The sequence below is a fragment of the Vulpes lagopus genome, chromosome 8, assembly GCF_018345385.1.
Source record: "Vulpes lagopus strain Blue_001 chromosome 8, ASM1834538v1, whole genome shotgun sequence".
NCBI classification, from domain to species: Eukaryota; Metazoa; Chordata; class Mammalia; order Carnivora; family Canidae; genus Vulpes; species Vulpes lagopus.
This window is the reverse complement of record NC_054831.1, coordinates 56448687-56470080: the sequence shown is the minus strand read 5'-3', so window position 1 is coordinate 56470080 and position 21394 is coordinate 56448687.

Below are 21394 nucleotides of genomic sequence, written 5' to 3'. Positions count from 1 at the left end.
AAAAAAAAAAGTTAAAGGAATTCATGACCAGAAGCAAAACCAGCCATGTCCCCATCACACACAATGCCATGATGCCATCAGCCTGTGGGTCCCAAATCCTCAGTCCAGCTTCCCTCTTGCCTGAGTCAACATGCACTTCCAGCCACTGCTTGATATCAAGTCAACACACCTTTACCTCAAATCAATAAGGACTCAAACTGACACTCTTCCCTCAAATTCCAACCCTCTATGCTCAAGTTTGTGCACAAAGTGGGCATAATTATAACAAAATAAAGCAACCCAAATAGTGACACTAATTATTTGGAATATATAATGGATAAAAAGAATGTACTAGGCTGAGAACATCTCCATCAAAGAACAATACCTACAGTGTGATTCTGGTTACTAATGGAAACAAGCTCAGCAGGTGGGGGGAAACAAGATGAAATCAGAGAAGGAGACAAACAATAAGAGACTCTTAACCACCGGTAACAAGGTAACAAACCGAGGGTTGCTGGAGTGGAAGGTGGATGGGGGACATTAAGGAGGGCACATGATGGAATAAGCACTGGATGTTATACAAAACTGATGAATCACTTCACTCTACCTCTGAAACTAACAATACACTCTATGTTAATATAACTTAAATTTGAAAAAAAGAACCCTTCAGAAAATAAAACAAAGAAATAAAACAAAATGCAAACTACATTAAAAAGAAATAAAGGGTCAAAAATGATCAAGTGTTGCTAAAAGGATAAATGAGATAAAACTATAAAGCATCCTTCAGAATAAGATCAAGTAGATTTGTTGTGACCTTGGCAAAAATAGTTTTAATATAGCAGTTGGTGGAAAAAAGATTACAGTTAAGTGAAGAATTACTATAAGAACATGGAGACAGTGACTATGAACAACGTGCATTTCATCAAAATCTTCAGGAATGATTCCTGTTTCATTTTTACCAGAACAGGCCAATCCAAATAAATGATATTATATACAGCAGCAATGTAAATAACTAGCATTTAGTAAATGTTTTTATAATGAGTGTTAAACTGAATACATAAGAAGAGAGGTGTGTATAGATTTATTTATAAAACCAGTAAGAATAAAAATCACTTGCCCATGTAAAAATGATTAAGTTACCTGATAAAATTCTTCAGGTAATGAAGTTGTTCTTTCAATTTCATCTTACACTTTAACCTAACATTTTCTATTAACTTGTCATAGAAGACAATCTTTATTTTGGATTTAGGGGGTAAACCTTGAGAAATAAAAAAACACAAAGTGAATGCAGCCACATAGAGAAGCAAAGATATCCTGAGATGATTGTGAAGCCAGAAAGACCTTGGTTTGAAGTCTAATTCAACATTACTATGATGTTACATAGTTAATTTTTTAAGCTCCAGTTTCATCTTCAAAATGAGGATGCTAATACCTATCTTACTCATTACTTATTGTGTAAATGATTATCACATATACATAAAATGGCCAGCATATTTTATAATGATAGAGGATATAGAATGACTAGCACATTTTTTATTTAAATTCAATTAGCCAACATATATCAAGTACATCATTAGTTTGAGATATACAAATAGTGTTCAATAATTTATCAGTTGCATACAACATCCAGTGCTCATCACATCATGTGCCCTCCTTAATGCCCAACAACCAGTTACCCAATCCCTCCACCAAACTCCCCTCCAATGACCTTCAGTATATTTCCTACAGTTAAGAATCTCTCATGGTTTCTCTCCCTGATAACAACCCATTCAGTTTTCCCTCTTTCTCTAGATTCTCTGTGCCGTTTTATATATTCCACATATGATTTAAACTATATGATAATTGTCTTTCTCTGATTGACTTATTTCCCCCCACTTAATACCCTCCAGTTCTATCCATGTTGATGTAAATGGTAAATATTCATCTATATATTCCCTTGTATGTCACTTCTTTATTCATTCATCTATTAATGAACTTCTCAGTTTTTTCCACAGTTTGGCTATTATAGACATTGCTTCTATGAAAATTGGGATGCATGTGCCCCTTCAGATCACTAAATTTGTATCTTTGGGGTAAATACCCAATAGTGCAATTGCAGGGTCATAGGGCAGCTCTATTTTCAACTTCTTGAGGAATGTCCATACTCCTCTTTTGAGTGGCTGTACCAGATTGCATTCCTGTCAACAGTATAAGAGGGTTTCCCTTTCTCCACATCCTTACCAATATTTGTTCTTTCTTGTCTTGTTAATTTTAGCCATTCTGACTGGTGTGAGGTGGTATATCATTGTGATTTTGATTTGTATTTCCCTGATGGCAAGTGATGTGGAGCATTTTTTTTCATTTGTCTGTCAGCCATTTGTATGCCTTCTCTGGAGAAATGTCTGTTCATGTCTTCTGCCCAGTTCTTGACTGGATTATTTGTTTTCTGGGTGCTGAGTTTGATTAGTTCTTTATATCTTTGATACTACCCTTTATCTGATATGTCATTTGCAAATATCTTCTCCCATTCCATAGGTTGCCTCAAGTTTTGTTGACTATTTCCTTTGCTGTGCAGAAGCTTTTTATCTTGATGAAGTCCCAATAGTTCATTTTTGCTTTTGGTTCCTTTGCCTTCATAGATGTGTCTGGCAGGAATTTGCTATGGCTGAGGTCATAAAGATTTCTGCCTGTGTTTTCCTCTAGGATTTTGATGGATTTGTCTCATCTTTAGGTCTTTCATCCATTTTGAGTTTATCTTTGTGGATGGTGTATGAAAACAGTCCAGTTTCATCTTCCACATGCGGCTGTCCAATTTTCCCAACATGATTTGTTGAAGACACTGCCTTTTTCCCACTGGATATTCTTTCCTGTTTTGTCAAAGATTCATTGACCATAGAGTTGAGGGTCCATTTCTGGGTTCTCTATTCTCTTCCTTTGATCTTTGTGTCTGTTTTTGTGCCAGTACCATACTGTCTTGATGACTGCAGCTCTGTAATATAGCTTGAAGTCTGGCATTGTGCTGACACCAGCTTTGGTTTTCTTTCTCAACATTCCTCTCCCTATTCAGAGTCTTTTGTGGTTCTATACAAATCTTAAGATTATTTGTTCCAGCTCTGCCAAAATTTTAATTGTATTTGGATAGAGATTGCTCTGAATGTGTAGATTCCTCTGGGAAGCATAGACATTTTAGCAATATTTAGTCTTCAAGTCCATGAGCATGGAACATTTTTCCATTTCTTTGTGTCTTCCTTAATTTCCTTCCTAAGTGTTCTGTAGTTTTTAGAATATAGATCTTTTACATCTTTGGTTAGGTTTATTCCTAGGTATCTTATGGTATTTGGTGGAATTCTAAATAGGATCAACTCCTTAATTTCTCTTTCTTCTATTAGTGTATAGAAATGCAACTGATTTCTGTGCATTGGGTTTATATCCTGCCATGCTGCCAAATTGCGGTATGAGTTCTAGCAATTCTGGGGTGGAGTCTTCTGGGTTTTCCACATAAAGCAACATGTCATCTGGGAAGAGTGAGAGTCTGATTTCTTTGCCAATTTGAATGGCTTTTATTTATTTTTGTTGTCTGCTAAAGCTAGGACGTCCAGTACTATGTTGAACAATAGTAGTGAGAGAAAGTAGGTATCCCTATGTTCCTTACCTAAGGGGAAAAGTTCTCAGTTTTTCCCCACTGAGAAGATATTCACTGTGGGCTTTTTGTATAGAGTTTTTATGATATTGATGCATGTCCCCTCTATCCCTACTGTAAAGTTTTAATCAAGAAAGGATGCTGTATTTTGTCAAATGCTTTTTCTACAACAATTGAGAAGATCATGTGGTTCTTCTCCTTTCTTTTCATAATGTGATGTATCACATTGATTGATTTGTGAGTGTTGAACCACACTTTCAGCCCAGAAATAAATCCCATTTGGTTGTGGTGAATGGTCCTTTTAATGTGCTGCTGGATTCTATTGGTTAGTATCTTGGTATTTTGTCATCCATGTTCATTAGGGATATTCGTCTGTAATTCTCCTTTTTGATGGGGTCTTTGATTTTTGGGATCAAGGTAATGCTGGACTCATAGAATGAGTTTGGAGGTTTTCTTTCTATCTCTATTATTTGAAACAGTTTTCTTTACATATAATAACAGGTATTATTTCTTCCTTAAATGTTTGGTGGAATTCCCCTGGGAAGCCATCTGCCCCCGGACCCTTGTTTCTTGGAATATTGTGATGACTGCTTCAATTTCCTTGCTGATTATGGGTCTGTTCAGGTTTTCTATTTATTCCTGTTTCAGTTTTGGTATTTTATAAGTTTCCAGGAATGCACCCATTTCTTCAAGATTGTCTAATCTTTTGGCATACAGTTGCTAATAATATGTTCTTAAAATTGTTTGTATTTCCTTGATGTTGGTCATGATCTCTTTCATTCATGATTTTATTAATTTGAGTCCTTTCTCTTTTCTTTTTGATAAGTATGATTAGGGAGTTATCAATCTTATAAAGTCTTTCAAAGAACCAGCTTCTAGTTTCCTTGATCTGTTAAACTGTTCTTCTGATTTCTATTTCATTGAGTTATGCTCTAATCCTTATTATTTCTCCTCTCGTACTTGGTTTAGGCTTTATTTGCTATTATTTCTACAGCTCCTCTAGATGTAAAGTAGCTTGTGTATGAGAACTCTCTTATTTCTTCAGGAAGGCTTGTATTGCTAAATACTTCCTTCTTAGGACCGCCTTTGCTGTATCCCAAAGGTTTTGAACAGTTGTGTTTTCATTTTCATTTGTTTCCATGAGTTTTTTAAATTCTTCATTAATTTCCTGGTTGACCTATGCATTCCTTAGTAGGATGCTCTTTAACCTCTATGTATTTAAATTCCTTCCAAATATCCCCCTGTGAAGTTCAAGTTTCAAAGCATTCTGGTCTGAAAATATGCAGGGAATAATCCAAATCTTTTGGTACTGATTGACACTCAATTTGTGACCCAGTACATGATCTATTCTGGAGAATGTTCCGTGTGCACTCAAGAAGAATGTGTATTCTGTTGCTTTAGGATGGAATGACCTGTATATATCATGAACTACATCTGGTCCAGTGTGTCATTCAAAGCCCTCATTTCTTTGTTGATCTTCTGCTTAGGTGATCTGTCCATTGCTCTAAGTGGGTTGTTGAAGTCCGCTACTATTATTGTATTATGAATGTGTTTATTTAATTTGGTTATTAATTGGTTTATATAATTGGCTTCTCCCAAGTTAGGAGCATAAATATTTATAGTAACAATTATAAATCTTCTTGTTGGAAAGACCCTTTAAGTATGATATAATGTCCTCTTCATCCCTTACTATAGTCTGGTTTAAAATCTAACTTATTTGATACTCCTATCAGATCACTACCCCAGCTTTATTTTGATGTCTATTATCATGGTACATGGTTCTCCACTTCCTCACTTTCAATCTGGAGATGTCTTTAGGTCTATAATGAATCTCTTGTAGATGGCATATGGATGGGTTCTGCTCTTTTATTCAATCTTACACCCTGTGTCTTTTGACTAGAGCCTTTAGCCCATTTACATTCAGAGTAACTATGGAAAGATATGAATATACTACCATTGTATTACCTGTAAAAATCCCTGTTTCTGCATATTGTCTGTTTCTTTCTAGTCTATGTTACTTTTGGTCTCTCTCTTAAAGGTTCCCCTGTAATATTTCTTGCATGGTTGGCTTAGTGATCACAAATTCTTTAGTTTCTGTTTGTCCTGGAAGCTCTTTATCTCTCTTTCCATTCTGAATGACAGATAAAGTATTCTTAGCTGCATCTTTTTCACATTTAGTACCCTGAATATATGAAGCCAGCATTTTCTGGCCTGCCAGGTCTCTGTAGATAGTTCTGCTGCCAGCCTAATGTTTCTTTCCCTATAGGTTAACTAGCTCTTGTCTTGAGCTGGTTTCAGGATTTTCTCTTTGTCTCTGAAACTTTCAAGCAGTGTCACTATTATATGTTGGGGTATTGATCTATTTTTATTGATTTTGAGGAGGGGTTCTCTCCACCTCTTGGACTTGAATGTCTGTTTCCATCCCCAGATTATGGAAGTTCTCAGCTGCTATTTCTCATATATACCTTCTGGCCTTTTCTCTTCTTCCTAGAGAGAATATAATCTCCCAGGTGGACAAAACAGAGTGATCCACTTGGTCCTGGGTGTATTTTGATCTGTTTGTTAGAAGACACTAAGTCCAAAAATTGTAAAGAAAACAATAGTTATATACAAAAATAAAAATTGAATATAGTGAAAGGAAGCCAAAAATGAAGAATATAGCTCTAAAATATAGATGTAAAGATGAAAGTTTAAGAAAAGACTTAAAAAAGCGTTGATTAAATAAGAAACTAGTTGAAAAGGGAAAAAGAAAAAGAAATGGAAAAGTTTAAGCTGAAAGATAAACAAATCATGAGAAAAAAAAAAAAAAACTTAAATTCTAGATACCATTTTCCCCAAGCGCTGGAGTTTTGCAGTCCTCTGTGTTGCATAAACTTGGTATTTGCCTGTTATTCTAGCTGGTCTTCTGAGAGAGGGGCATGCTGTGCTATTACTCTGGTGTCTTTGCCTGGGCAGAGTTGCACCGCCTCTTGCCAAGGGGCAGGGCTCAGTGTAAGCTGCTTCTGGTTGCTCCATGTGGCTTTTGTTCCCTGGAGTATTTCCACATATCTTTATAGGATGAGAATAAAAATAGCCAAACCCAGATATCGAGCCCCAGAGCTGAAAAATCACAGCCCCCTCTCTTCAGTAAACCCTCAGGGATAAGCAGTCTTCACTTGGATATGTGCCAAATTCTGCAGACTCCTGTGGTATATACCTGCAAATTCCTCCCTGGGGAAGACAGAGGGTCACTGCATTCCTGCCATTTGCAGGAACCCCACACAGAGAGCAGTTGCCCAGTGCCCAATCATATGGACACCTGTGCTACCCCACTGGGGAAGGCAAAGGGTCGACCATTTCTGCTCTTTGTGGTGCCCCTGCATGGAGAGCAGTTGCCCAGTCATGCTGTGGTTTGGGGTTTATGGCTAACCGAGCTGAGAGCCCCCTCCTGGGCTTGCCGACCTTAGACCTTATGGAAGGAGAGCTCTCCAGAGGAGTCAAGGGCTGGGAGGCAGGGCTTATGGTGATGCACCATGATCAAGGTGTCAGCCTATGAGTGAAGACAGTAGAATACCCAACTAGGATATCAGATTGAGGCAATTTGGGGACTGGATGGTGAAAAGAATTAAGAACCTGGAAGTAGGTATGAAAAATTTGTAATTATTGCATGCGTGCCTCAAAGCATCCCTAACATCCCATTTTATAAGTGAAGAAACAGGCTCAGAAAAGTAAGAGGTTTTCTCAAGGTCATGCAGTGACCATAGGGTAAAGGATTTCCCCACTCCAATGCTTGATAATGCTGCTGCCTCAGGCACCCTGTTCTTTCTGTGATCCCAGGGATCCTGAGACCACACTGTCCCACCTGGGATTCTGCCCTGCTTCACCACCTGAGCACCTTTCAGGCAGGGACGTCTGTCACTGAAGCAGATTTCTAAAGGTTCCAATTTTGTGCTCAGGGGCTATTTCACTTTCCAGTAGCCTGCTTATGGAGGCTTTCTCCTCCCACCGTTTATCTTCTGAATATCCCCTCAGACTCACTTCTCTACACCTTCTACCTTGCAAAAAGTGGTGCTTTTCTATTTGTAGAGTTCCAGTAATTCTTTCCTTACATCTCATGTGTTGAATTCATAGGTGTTCAGAATGATTCAATAGTTATCTAGCTAAATTCAAAGGACCAGATGAAATGAGGTCCCCAACTCTTCTGCCATCTTGCCTTCCCTCCTGACTAGTACATTTTCAATTGTACTACCACATTTTATCTTTGTCTTAAACCAGTTCACAAAAACCTGCATCTCTAAAAAAAAAAAAAAAAAAGGTTTTATATTCAATTCAGGGCAAAAAACAAACAAAAAATCCTAATAACCTTAATAATTTCTCTTTCACTAAGAGCAATTTTTTCCATTTTTTATCTTTCCAAGAAGAAACTGATGTAATTTACAATTAAAATTATATACAATGGGTTAAGTGTTGGGGATTAAGGATGCACTTGTTACAATGAGCACCATTATTATATGTAAGGGTTAAATCACTACATTGTACACTTGAAATTAACATTACACTATATGTTAACTTATTGGAATTTAAATAAAAACTTTAAAATATATATATATATATATATATATATATATATACAAAAAAGATTAAATTAAGAATAAAAATACTGCAAGATGACAGTCTCTTTTAAAAAGCTAAAATATTGGCCTTTACTTTTACCTTATTCATCTCTCATTTGCCAGTTTTACTGTGCTATCACTAATACACATAAACTCTCCTGCAAACAAGATGGAAGGACACTCAAGAATATAAAATACTAAAAACAATATAAAATACTATTTAAGAAATGAATGATAAAGCTATCCTGCTAGAACAAGGACATGCTAAAGTATGTTCTCAACAGTTTTGCTTTACTTCTTGAATTCTTTCCATTACTTGTCAATAAAGTTGCTTATGTATAGACTAATTTTTTCTTCCATAGATTAATAAATCTGAATGTTCACAGAAAACTTCTGAATCCTCTGCACAACAGAAACAAAAATCAATGATTTTTAAAGAATTTTCCAAAAAAAAAAAAAAAGAATTTTCCCCCAACAGGAAATAGCTACTCTTGCAGTGAGCAAAACATTACATACATACTTAACAAATCATTGTTTTACATGTGAACTAATACAACGTTGCATGTCAACTGTACTTCAGTAAAAAGAAAAATTTGAAAATGTTTTCCCATAGTTTTTCATTTATATTTAATTTTGTTTAAAGCAAAATATCTTTAGTCTATGAACTATTTTTTTTTTCTGGCTCTCAAATATCAGGAGTTTAAATCATCATTCAAAACCAATATATATCTAATTTATAAATTTGTATTCAAGACAATGAATTGCTATTACCAAAAGTAAAAGGCAAAAAGTCCAAGCAAAAAAAATACAGCATATTTTTAATAATATACACAAATAAACAATATAAGAAATAAACTCTTATAGCACGTATTACTGTTTTTCTATCTTCTACTGTTTTTTCTATTTTGGTAATTTCCTTACCTGTGGATGTTCTTGGATTTTAAAATTTGTCTTTTGTCTACCTGAATTTGTACCTAGTGATTTCCTTGTTTCTTTCTCCAATGGTATATGTTTTAAGTCTTCGACTTTCATTTTACTAATACCCATTTCCATTGTTGTCTTGGTCTTCCCTTCACTTTTAAGTAATTCTTTCCCTTGATTTAGGAAACAGTTAAGTTGCTGCTTAGCTCTTTCAGCTTCCTGTTTTTAGAAAAGTAACAGTTTATCAAGCATTATGTGTGACATTTTTTTTATCAATATTACAACTTTCAGGAATAAAAATATACTCATGCCCACATTATCTCTCAACTTTATTTTTAGTGACTTATTATATAGTAAGTACAATCCATAGTTTAATCTATAATTAAAAATAAAAACTGAAGAAATATCTTCCACTTTGAGGGCTATTTTAATATCTCAGGAAGTTCCTCTATTATTTTTTTAAAGCTCCAATTATTATAGAGGCACACTAAAAGTTAATAAAAGGCATAATTAGAAAAGGTGATAGAATAAAACCAGGCTAATTAATATCTATAATATCAAATAATAAAATGTGAAAAATAATTTATTTAGTCTGGAATATAATTTTTTTAAATGCCAGTTTTAATAACTTTTTACTTAGATCAACAAAAATAAAGTTCACAAATAATCTTACCACAAACAGAAAACTCACTGTTAACATTTGATATATATGCTTTTTCATTATTTCTAAATAAAACCAGTGCATGCATGTATTTTTAAAATTTTCATCTATATGGGATCCTACTATACATACATGATATGTTCTTTTTATTAAATAATGTCTTATGTTTCAATGACAATAAATGTACATCTAAATCAGAATTGCTAGTAAAATACATTTAATAGTATACTTTTATTTAGCAAATTTCTTATTAGGGCTATATATTGGTAATGTAAAATTTTTTGCTATTTAATTTTTTATATTATACATACTTGTACAAAATCACTGTAAACTCTTTTCTTGATAATTTTTGTAAGTTCAATGATTCAATGAAAAGCCTATATTATCCCCAAACTTTTGCTATACATTTTCTTTGAGAACAGTATTAATTCATTGTAATAGTATCATGTAAAACATTACTCATTTCAGCATTTATCCACAAATATTAGACATCTCTATCCTAAGATTTTTACTGAAATGGTAACAAAAAGTCTATTGCACTGTTATTTTTAATTGCATTTATTTGATAACTAGTGAAGCTGAATATATTCATATGCATTTATTGCCCTTGTGTGTTTTTAAGTTATGATCTGCCTGTTTGTATCTATTTGGGGAAAGCCTGTTTGTATCTATTTTCTTATAGATTTGTAAAAGATCTTCATATAAAACATTTTGTAAAGAATTTTCATTCATCTTTATATCTCATGATTTTTGTACAGTACAAAATTTATAAATATATTGCAATATATTTTAATATATTTAATATATTAATATACTTTATATTGCAATATTCCTTTGCAATATATTTAGAAAACCTTGCTCTAGCCAAGACCATATAACTGTTACCCAGTGTTTCTTCTAAAACCTTCACTTATTAATTTTGGATCTTACATCAAACTGCAACTTATCTTAGTGTATGTCATAAACTATTACTTAAGAAATACTTTTTCATAATAGTTTACTTTTTGTGACCATTTTGTCTTTCTATAAAAAAATTTCAATAACTAAATTTATAAAATACTAAATTATTACATTCACTTGAATCTGTTTCTGGATTTTTCATCCAGAACCACATTGTTTTACTGTGTTATTATAGTGTTATATTACATGTTAATTTTTGAATGACCAAATCCTTATTCTTTTGTATAGTCACCATTTTCTTATCTCAATATAACCTGTAATACTTCTGTTAAGCTAAAAAATAATTCCATTTATATCTAGAAATTGCCTTGAATCTGTGTATCATATGGAAAAAAATAGAAATTTGAAATGTTTATGATACTGAACTTTCAAAACCAAAAATATAAATTTCTATTTCTTCACTGTTCATCTATATCCCTCAGTAAAGTATGCTTTTCTTCATAAAATAACTATATTTTGTCAAATATGCTACTCCAGTATTTTAAATAGAATCATCTCTACACATGAAAAAAATGTTCAACATCACTCAGCATCAGGGAAATATGAGCCAAAACCACAATGAGATACCACTTTATACCTGTCAGAATGCCTGAAATTAACAGGTCTGGAAACAACAAATGTTGGTGAAGGTGTAGAGAGAAGGGCACCCTCTTACACTGTTTGGTGGGAATGCAAGCTGGTACTGCCACTCTGGAAAAGAGTATGGAGGTTCCTAAATTACAGAGCTACCCTATGATTCAACAATTGCACTACTAGATATTTACCCAAAGAATACAAACGTTGTATTCTGAAGGGGCACTTGTACCCCAATGTTTATTACAGCAATGTCCACAATAGCCAAATAATGGAACTAGCCAAGATGTCCAATGACAGATGGATAAAGAAGATGTGAGATACACACACACACACACACACACACACACACACACACACAAAATGGAATGTTACTCAGCCAACAAAAAGGATGAAATCTTACGATTTACAATGATGTGGTTAGAACTGGAGGGTATTATGCTAAGTGAAATCAGATAAGGACAATTATCATATAGTTTCACTCATATATGGAATATAAGAAACAGCACAGAGGATCATAGGGGAAGGGTGGGGCAAAATAAGATGTAATCAGAGACAAACTATAAGAGACTCTTAACTATAGGGAAAAAACAGTTGCTGGTTGGGGGATGAGGTAACTTGGCAATGGGCATTAAAGAGGGCATTTCATGTAATGAACACTGGGTATTATATGCAACAGATGAATAACTGAACTCTACAACTAAAACTAATGCTACACTTGGGCAGCCCCGGTGGCGCAGAGGTTTAGCGCCACCTGCAGCCTGGGGTGTGATCCTGGAAGCCCAGCATTGAGTCCCACGTTAGGCTTCCTGCATGGAGCCTGCTTCTCCCTCTGTCTGTGTCTCTGCCTCTCTGTCTCTCTCTTCCTGTGTCTCTATGAATAAATAAACAAATTTTTTTTAAAAAAACTAATGCTACACTATATGTTAACTAATTAAATTTAAATAAGTTAAATAAACAAACAAATAAATACAATCATTTGTATTATGGTTTCTAAATCGTTGTTTTGAATAAAAAGGAAACCTATTGCTTTTTTTTCTTTTCATTTCTTTACATTTTAACTCCAATATAGTTAACGTACAGTGTTATATGAGTTTCAGGTGTACAAAATGGTGATTTAACAGTACCATATATTACTCAGTGCTAATCAAGATAAGTATTCTCTTAATCCCCTTTAACTATTTCACACATTTTCCCACCCACCTTCCCTCTGGTAATGATCTCTTTATTCTCTAAAATCTGTTTCTTGGTTTGTCTCTCTTTTTTCTTTTGTTTTCTTCTTTTAAAGATTTACTTATTTGAGAAAGAGAGAGAGAGAACACAAGCAAAGGGGAGAGTTAGAGGGAGAGAGACAAACAGGCTCCCCACTCGGTAAAAAGCCCAACATGGGGCAGATCCAAGGGTCCTGGATCATCAACTGAGCCAAAGGCAAACGCTTAACTGACTGAGCCACCCAGGTGCCCCTATTTGTTTTGTTCCTTTAATTCCACACATGAGAGAAATTGTAACTGTCTTTTTCTGACTGGCTTATTTTGCTTAGCATTATAATCTCTAACTCCATCCACAATGTTGCAAATGGAAAGAGTCTGTTCCTTTTTAGGGCTGACTAATATTGCATTATATATGTAACATCTTCTTTATCCATTAATCTATCAGTGAACATTTGGAGTGCTTTCATAGTTTGGCTAATATAAATAATGCTGCAATAAAAAGAGAGATTCATATATCCCTTTGAATTTGTGTTTTTGTGTTATTTGTGTAAAATACCCAGTAGTGTGATTCCTGGATCACAGAGTAATTCTATTTTAAATATTCTGAGGAACTGCCATACTGTCTTCCACAATGGCTGCACCAGTTTGCATTTCCACCACCAATGAGTGCACCGGGGTTCCATTTTCTACACATCCTCACCAACATTTGATGTATCTAGAGATTTTTATTTTCTTAATTGCTTTTTCCACTGCCTCATTAGTTATTGGTGTGTAGAAATGCAATAGATTTCTGTACATTGATTTTGTATCCTGTGACCTTACTGAATTCATCTGTCAGTTCCAGAATTTTTTTTAGTAGAATCTTTCAGGTTTTCTATATATAGTATCATGTCATCCGCAAACAGATGGAAGCAAAACTTCTTCTTTGACAATTTGGATGCCTCGTATTTCTTTTTGTCCTCTGATTGCTATGGATAACACTTCCACTACTATGCTGAATAAAAGTGGCAAGAGTTGATGGACATCCTTGTCTTGTTCCTGACCATAGAGAAAAAGCTCCCCATTATTCTCTATTAAGCTGTGGGATTTTCAGAGAACTCGTTTGCCTGTTGATTTTCTGCTTAGACGATCTATCCATTGATGTAAGAGGGGTGTTAAGTTCTCTACTATTATTGTACCATTATTGATTAGTTCCTATATGTTTGTTACTAATTATTTTATGTATTTGGGTGTTCCCATGATTGGTGCATAAATATTTAAAATTGTTGCATCTTCTTGTTGGATTCTCCTCTTTATTACAGTGTCCTTCATTGTCTCTTGCTAGTCTTTGTTTTAAAGTCTATTTTGTCTGATATAAGTCTTGCTACTCTTTCTTTTGACATACAATTGAATGATAAATATTTCTTCATCTACTCAAAGTGCAGATATCTAGGTCTAAAATGGGTCTCTTGTAGGCAGCATATAGTATCGTGGGTCTTGTCTTTATAGCCATTCTGACACCCTATATCTTTGATTTAGTCTACTTACATTCAAAGTAACTATTGATAGATAAGTATTTATGTCATTTTATTACTCGTTTTGTGGTTGTTTCTGAAGATTTTCTTTGATTCTTTGTCTTTCTGGGTTACTGATTTTCTTTAGTGATATATTTGGATTCCTTTGTCTTTATTATTTGCATATTTGTTGGGTTTTGATATATGGCTACCATTAGGTTTGTATATAACGTCTCATGCAAATAGCAGTCTATATTAAGTTGATGGTCATTTAAGTTCTTTTCCATTCTCTTCTCAGTGCTCCATGTTTTAGCTATATCTGTTATATTTTACATCCTTTTTCTGTGAGTTATGTGACTGATTCGTCATAGAAATATTTTTACTCCTTTTGCGTTTCCTGCCTTTATAGTGTCACTTTTGATCCCTCCTTTCCACTGAGAGTTCCCTTTATTTTTTTTTTAATTATTTCTTCATGAGAGACATGAGATAGAGAGAGAGAGAGAGAGAGAGAGGCAGAGACACAGGCAGAGAGAGAAGAAAGCTCCATGCATGGAACCCTTTGTAGGACTTGATCCCAGGACTCCAGGATCACACTCTGGGCCTAAGGTAGGTGCTCAACCACTGAGCCACCCAGGTGTTCCGAGAGTCCCCTTTAATATTTCTTGCAAAGCTGGCTTAGTGATCATTAACTCCCTTAGTTTTTGCTTGTGAAATTCTTTATCTCTCCTCCTATTCTGAATGATAGTCTTCCTGGACAGAGTATTCCTGGCTGCCGATTTTTTCCATTCAGCATGTTGAATATAGCATGTTGCTCTCCTCTGGTTTGCCAAGATTCTTTTTTTTTTTTTTTAGTTTTTAAACATTTTTAAAATTTATTTATACAGGAGAGATACAAAGAGAGAGGCAGAGACACAGGCAGGGGAAGAAGTAGGCTCCCCATTGGGAGCCTGTTGTGAGACTCGATCCCAGGATCTGAGACCACTTCCTGAGCCAAAGGCAGACACTCAACTGCTGAGCCACTCAGGTATCCCTAGCTTGCCAAGTTTCTATGAAAAATATCCTGCTAGCCTTATGGGTTTTCCCATGTAAGTTATGGATTTCTTTTGCCCTGCTGCTTTTAAGATTTTTCTTTTCTTTATCACTACATTTTGTAAATATAATTACAATATGTCTTGGTATCAGCCTGCTTCTGTTGATTTTGATATGAAATCTCTATGCATCCTGAATCTGGGTGATTGTTTTCTTCCCTAGATTGAGCAGTTTTCAGTGAGGATTTCTTCAAATAAATTTTCTACTGCCTTTCCTCTCTCTTCTTCTGGAACTCCTATAATTAGAATGTTATAACATTTGATGGAGTTACTGAGTCCCCTAAGTCTATTCTCACTTTGCATAATTCTCTCTTTTGTTCAGCATCATTGCTATTATTTTGTCTTCTGAGTCACTTATTCCTCTGCTTCTTCCAGCCTACTGTTTATTGCATCAAGCATCTTTCTAACCTCACTTATTACACTTTTCATCTCTGATTAATACTTTTCTCTCTGTGGTAAGGGTCTCACTGATGTGTTCCTTTTCTCAAGCCCAGTGAGTATCCTAATGATCATTGCTTTAAACTCTTCATCAGGCATGTTACCTATATCTCCTTCATTTAGATCTCTGGCCAAAACCTTATGTTCTTCTTTAATTTGGAATAAATTTCTCTGTATTATTTTTTCTAAGACTCTGTCTCCTGTGTGTTAGAAAATCCAGTTATGTTTCCCTCTCCTGAAAGTAATGGCCATATGAGGAAGAGGTCATGTAGTGCCCAGGGCCTAGAGCTTCAGGGAGTGCCTACAGTGTGTGTTGCAGGTGCTCTGCTGTTATGTTCTGGCTACTTTACCCTTTAGGTCAGTCATCACAGAAGCTTTCTTTGCTTACAGTTGGCAGTTTTGGCTCCTAGCCTGAATGTGGTGAGTTTTAATGAGGCATACTCTGATCTGCTTGTGAAAGGAGACCTGTCACCACCTCAGCTGGAACTGAGGTCCTGCAAATCTCACTGGTTGGGAGGTGTAGTGTCAACAGGGCTTTGTGCTGATCTTCTAGGGGAGGAGCCAACTGCCTGGGACTGAGGTAAGCATGACCGAGAAGGGCAGGTCCACAGGAGTATAAGGGAGTAAGGCTTAGTGTAAGCAATTAGGCCACCAGTGTCCACATTGCACTACTTCCTGTAGGTGGCTCTGTATTTATGCTGAAGGATGAGGCAGGGAACTAGCAACCAGCTCTTTGTTCCCAGAGGGTATCTCAGTGAATGCTGCCTCCCAGAGACATGCTCTGAGAAAAGCAAATAATCCTCACTGTGTGCCCCAGACACTCTTCAGATCACTGTTTCCATGCTGTATGTCCCCAAGATGTCTGTCTGCCTTCCCTCCAAGTGCAGCACACTGCCCTCTAGGCTCTATCCCAGCCAAGCTTGCTGACCTTTAAAACTGCAGGTTTTAAGCTGTGCTGGCTGCAAGAACTCAGGAAATTCAGCCTCTTTTGTTTTCCAACCCAGTGACTTTGGGAAGACATTATCCTTTGCATTCCACAGAATGCCATTCTCAGTGACCCCAGCTCCTTCCCCTCTGCCACAGCCAGGCTCTGTTTCTCCCTCAAAGCACATCTCTGCACTTCCTATCTTCTTTGATTTGGCTTCTTCCTTTTGTTGTGTAACTTGTCAGTCTTCAGATTAATTCCGGGGGATTTAGGATAATGTGATAGTTATCTAGTTGTATTCATGAGATGAGGTCTAAGGTCCTCCTATTCTAGCATCTCCCCATCTCCTCTCTTGCTTTTAAAATTTTTTCCTTGTCAACACTTTTTGCCATTTTGATTACCATGTGTCTTGGTGTGGACCATCTTGGGTTGATTTTGTTGGGGGATCTCTGTGCCTCCTGGCTCTGAATATTTGTTTCCTTCCCCAGATCAGGGAAGTTTTCAGCTATTATTTCTTCAAATAAATTTGTCTGTCCTTCCTCTGGGATCCTTATACTGTGAATATTATTATGCTTGATGGAGTCGCTGAGTTCCTTAAGTCTATTCTCATTTTGCATATTTTTTTTTTCTCTAACTTGCTCAGCTTGATTAGTTTCTATTATTTTGTATTCTGGGTCATTAATTTATTCCTCTGATTCCTCTAGCCTGCTATTTATTACATCATCTGTATTTTTAACTTCAATTATCATGTTTCTTTTTTTTTTTTTTTTGTCTCTGCTTGGTTCTTTTCTTTAACCTCTTTCTTAAGTCTCACTGATGTCTTATACTCTTTTCTCAAGTCCAGTGAGGATCATTCTAATCATTACTCTAATTTCTCTATGAGATATAATACTTATATCTGTTTTGCTTAGGTCTCTTCATATGGTTTTGTCCTATTCTTTAATTTGAGATATATTCCTGTCTCATTTTGCCTAACCCCCCTGTTTCTGTGTCTTAGGAAATTCAACTGCATCTCCTGCTCTTAAAAATGGACTTATGAAGAAGAGATACTGTACTGCCTGCAGTGCAGTGTCCCTGTCCCAAGAAACTGATGCTCAGGGGGTATCTCTTATGTGTTGCATGTGCTCTGCTGTTGTGTAGTAGGCACTTTTTCCTTCACTCAAGTCATCTGCAGAGATTATCTGCCTATTGTTGACAGTATTTGGTTCCCTGATGTGGATGTGGTGAAGCACATTTTACAAGGTGCATTCCAGTCTACTTGTAAAATGAGACCTGCCCACTGTTACTGGGACCTGTAGTGCATGGGTATGGCACACAATTGTTTTTTCTTTAAATTCATTTTGCCAACATATAACATCCAGTGCTCATCCCATGCCCTCTTTAGTGCCCATCATCCAGTCACCCTATCCCCCCACCCACCTCCCCTTCTGCAACCCTTCGTTTGTTTCCCAGTTAGGAATCTCTTATGGTTTGTCTTCCTCTCTAATTTTTCCCCCTCAGTTTCACCTCTTTTCCCTTATAGTCCCTTTCACTATTTCTTATATTCTGCATGAGAGTGAAACCATATGATGATTGTCCTTCTCTGATTGGCTTATTTCACTCAGCATAATACCCTCCAGTTTCATCCACAGTGAAGCAAATGGTATTTATCCTTTCTGATGGCTCCATTGTGTATATTTATATATACCACATTTTTATTCATTCCTCTGTTGAAGGACAACATGGCTTCTTCCAGAGTTTGGCTATTGTGGACATCCTGCTATGAACATTGGTGTGCAGATGCCCTTTGGATCACTACATTTGTATCTTTGGGTAAATACTCAGTAGTGTAATTGCTGGGTCATAGGGTAGCTCTATTTTTAACTTCTTGAGGAACCTCCACACTGTTTTCCAGAGTAGCTACATTCCCACCAACAGTGCAAGAGGATTGCCCTTTCTCCACATCTTCTCTGACATTTGTGGTTTCCTGTCTTGTTATTTTTAGCCATTCTCACTGGTGTAAGGTTGTACTTCATTATGGTTTTGATTTGTATTTCCCTGATGGCAAGTTATGTGGAGCATTTTTTTCATGTGATTGTTGGTCATGTGTAGGTCTTCTTTGGAGAAAGTCTGTTCATGTCTTCTGCCCATTTCATAACTGGATTATTTCTGGGGTGATGAGTTTGATAAGTTCTTTATAGATCTTGGATACTAGCCCTTTATCTGATATGTCATTTGTGAATATCTTCTCCCATTCTGTAGGTTGTCTTTTAGTTTTGCGGACTCTTTCTTTTGCTGTGCAGAAGCTTTTTATCTTGATGAAGTCCCAATAATTCATTTTTGCTTTCGTTTCCCTTGCCTTCATAGATGTGTCTTGCAAAAAAACGCTGTGGCCAAGTTCAAAAAATTGTTGCCTGTGTTCTCCTCTAGGATTTTGATGGATTCTTTTCTTAAATTTAGATCATTCAACTATTTTGAGTTTATCTTTGTGTATGGTGTAAGAGAATAGTCTCTTACACCATATTCGTACTATTGGTAAGAATTCTTCTTCATTCTTCTGCATGTGGATGTCCAATTTTCTCAACACCATTTATTGAAGAGACTGACCTTTTTCTAGTGGATATTCATTCCTGCTTTGTCAAAGATTCATTGTCCATACAGTTGAGGGTCCATTTCTGGGTTCTCTATTCTGTTCCATTGACATATGTGTCAGTTTTTGTGCCAGTACCACACTGTCTTGATGATCACAGCTTTGTAATACAGCTTGAAGTCAGGCATTGTGATGCCCCCAGCTTTGGTTTTCTTTTTCAGCATTCCTCTGGCTTTTCAGGGTCTTTTCTGATTCCATACAAATCTTAAGATTATTTTTTCCAACTCTGTGAAGAAAGTCCATGGTATTTTGATAGGGATGGCACTGAATGTGTAAATTGCCCTGGGCAGCATAAACATTTTCACAATATTTATTCCTCCAATCCATAAGCACAGAATGTTTTTCCATCTCTCTGCATCTTCCTCAATTGGTTTCAGAAGTGTTTTTGTAGTTTTTAGATAGTAGATCCTTTACCTCTTTGGTTGAATTTATTCCTGAGTATCTTATGTTTTTGGCTGCAATTGTAAATGGGATTGATTTCTTAATTTCTCTTTCTCCATTTCTCATTGTTAGTGTATAGAAATGCCATTGATTTCTGGGCATTGATTTTGTATCCTGCCACATTGCTGAATTGCTGTATGAGTTCTAGCAATCTTGGGGTGGAGTCTGGCTTTTCTATATACAGTGTCATGTCATCTGTGAAGAGGGACCGTTTGATTTCTTTTTTGCCAATTTGAATGTCTTTTATTTCTTTTTGTTGTCTGATTGCTGAGGCTGGGACTTCTAGTACTATGTTGAACAACAGTGGTGAGAATGGACATCCCTGTCTTGTTCCTGATCTTGGGGGAAAAGTTTTCAGTTTTTTCCCCATTACCCCATTAGAATGATATTCGTTAAGGGCTTTTCATAAATGGCTTTTATGATATTGAGGAATGTTCCCTCTATCCCTACACTTTGAAGAGTTTTAATCAAGAATGGATGCTGTATTTTGTCAAATGCTTTCTCTGCATCAATTGAGAGAATCATATGGTTCTTGTCTTTTTATTTTTTTTAATTGATGTGATCACAGTGTCTGTTTTATGAATGTTGAACTACCCTTGCATCCCAGGGATAAAGGGCACAAAATTTTCACAAGGTTACACTTGAGTTTCCATAGAGCCTGCCACCACTGCCAGAACCAAGAGGACCAAAATAAGTAGGTGAAGAGCGGAGGTATTTGTGAAGTCTGCATGAGTAGTCTGGAGAAAGGGACCTACAGCCCTGGGACTGAGGCAACTGTAACTGGGAAGTTTGGATCTGCTGAGGGGTGAGAGGGTGGGGCTTAGTGTAAGCAAGTTAGGTAGTAAATTCTGGTTCCTACAGGTGGCTCCATGTTTTTGCTGGAAGGTGGGGAAGGAAGATGACACCCTCCACCTCCTTTGTCCCTGGAGGGGTTTCCCTTTGATTCTCACCACTCTGAGTTCTGAGATGATTAAATAACTCTCCCTCCCATATACTCCATGAATTTTTCAAACTGCCACTCCTATTCTGTATCTCCACGGTTTATTGTGCTGTCTCATTAAGGACAAGACTCAGCTTCCTAAAAACACTCTGGGCATTCTCAGAGCCAGCTTGCTAGTTTTTTAAATTCCAGGCTTTAAGTCCTGCTACTTGTAAGAACTCACAAAATTTGGAGCCTCTTGCTTCCAAAGCCTAATGTTATGGGGATTCATCTTCTACGTGCGGGATCCACAGCGTAACAGTCTGTTTCTCTTCCCTCAGTCTCTTTACCCACAGTGTCCCTGCCTCCTGGGATAGTCCTGCAAGCAAATTTAGCTCCCTGCCATGTCCTCACCCTTTCTACCCTCTTTAAGGTGGTCTCTTCTCTACCTTTAATTGTGGCATTTGTTCTTTCAGCCTTCAGGTTTTTTTCCAGGTTATTTATGCTGATAGGAGTGCTATTCAGCTATAGCTGCAAAAGGAGATGTGTGTACGATCCTCCTATTCTGCCATTTTCCCAGCCTCTTTCATTGCTTTTCTTATATCTACTTTGTCCTCAGCCACATTTTGGAATTATATCTTTAATAAATTTTTGTATTATCTTGCATTTTTCCAAAGGCAAGTTAATATGCAAATAATTACGCTTTTGTGTACCCACTTATGAAAATGTTTCTAACTTTTTCCATTTCCATTTAATCATTTAACAGGAATTTGATAAAGAGCAGTAAAAACCAACATCCTAGTTTAATTGACCTGGAATGCCTGCATTGTTTTACATATAAGAGTGTATCAGTTTGAAATATATTTACTTTATTTGATGATGAAAGCTTAATTTTCTATTTTATTGTTTTGAAGAAGAATGAATAGTAAATTTTATTAATATATT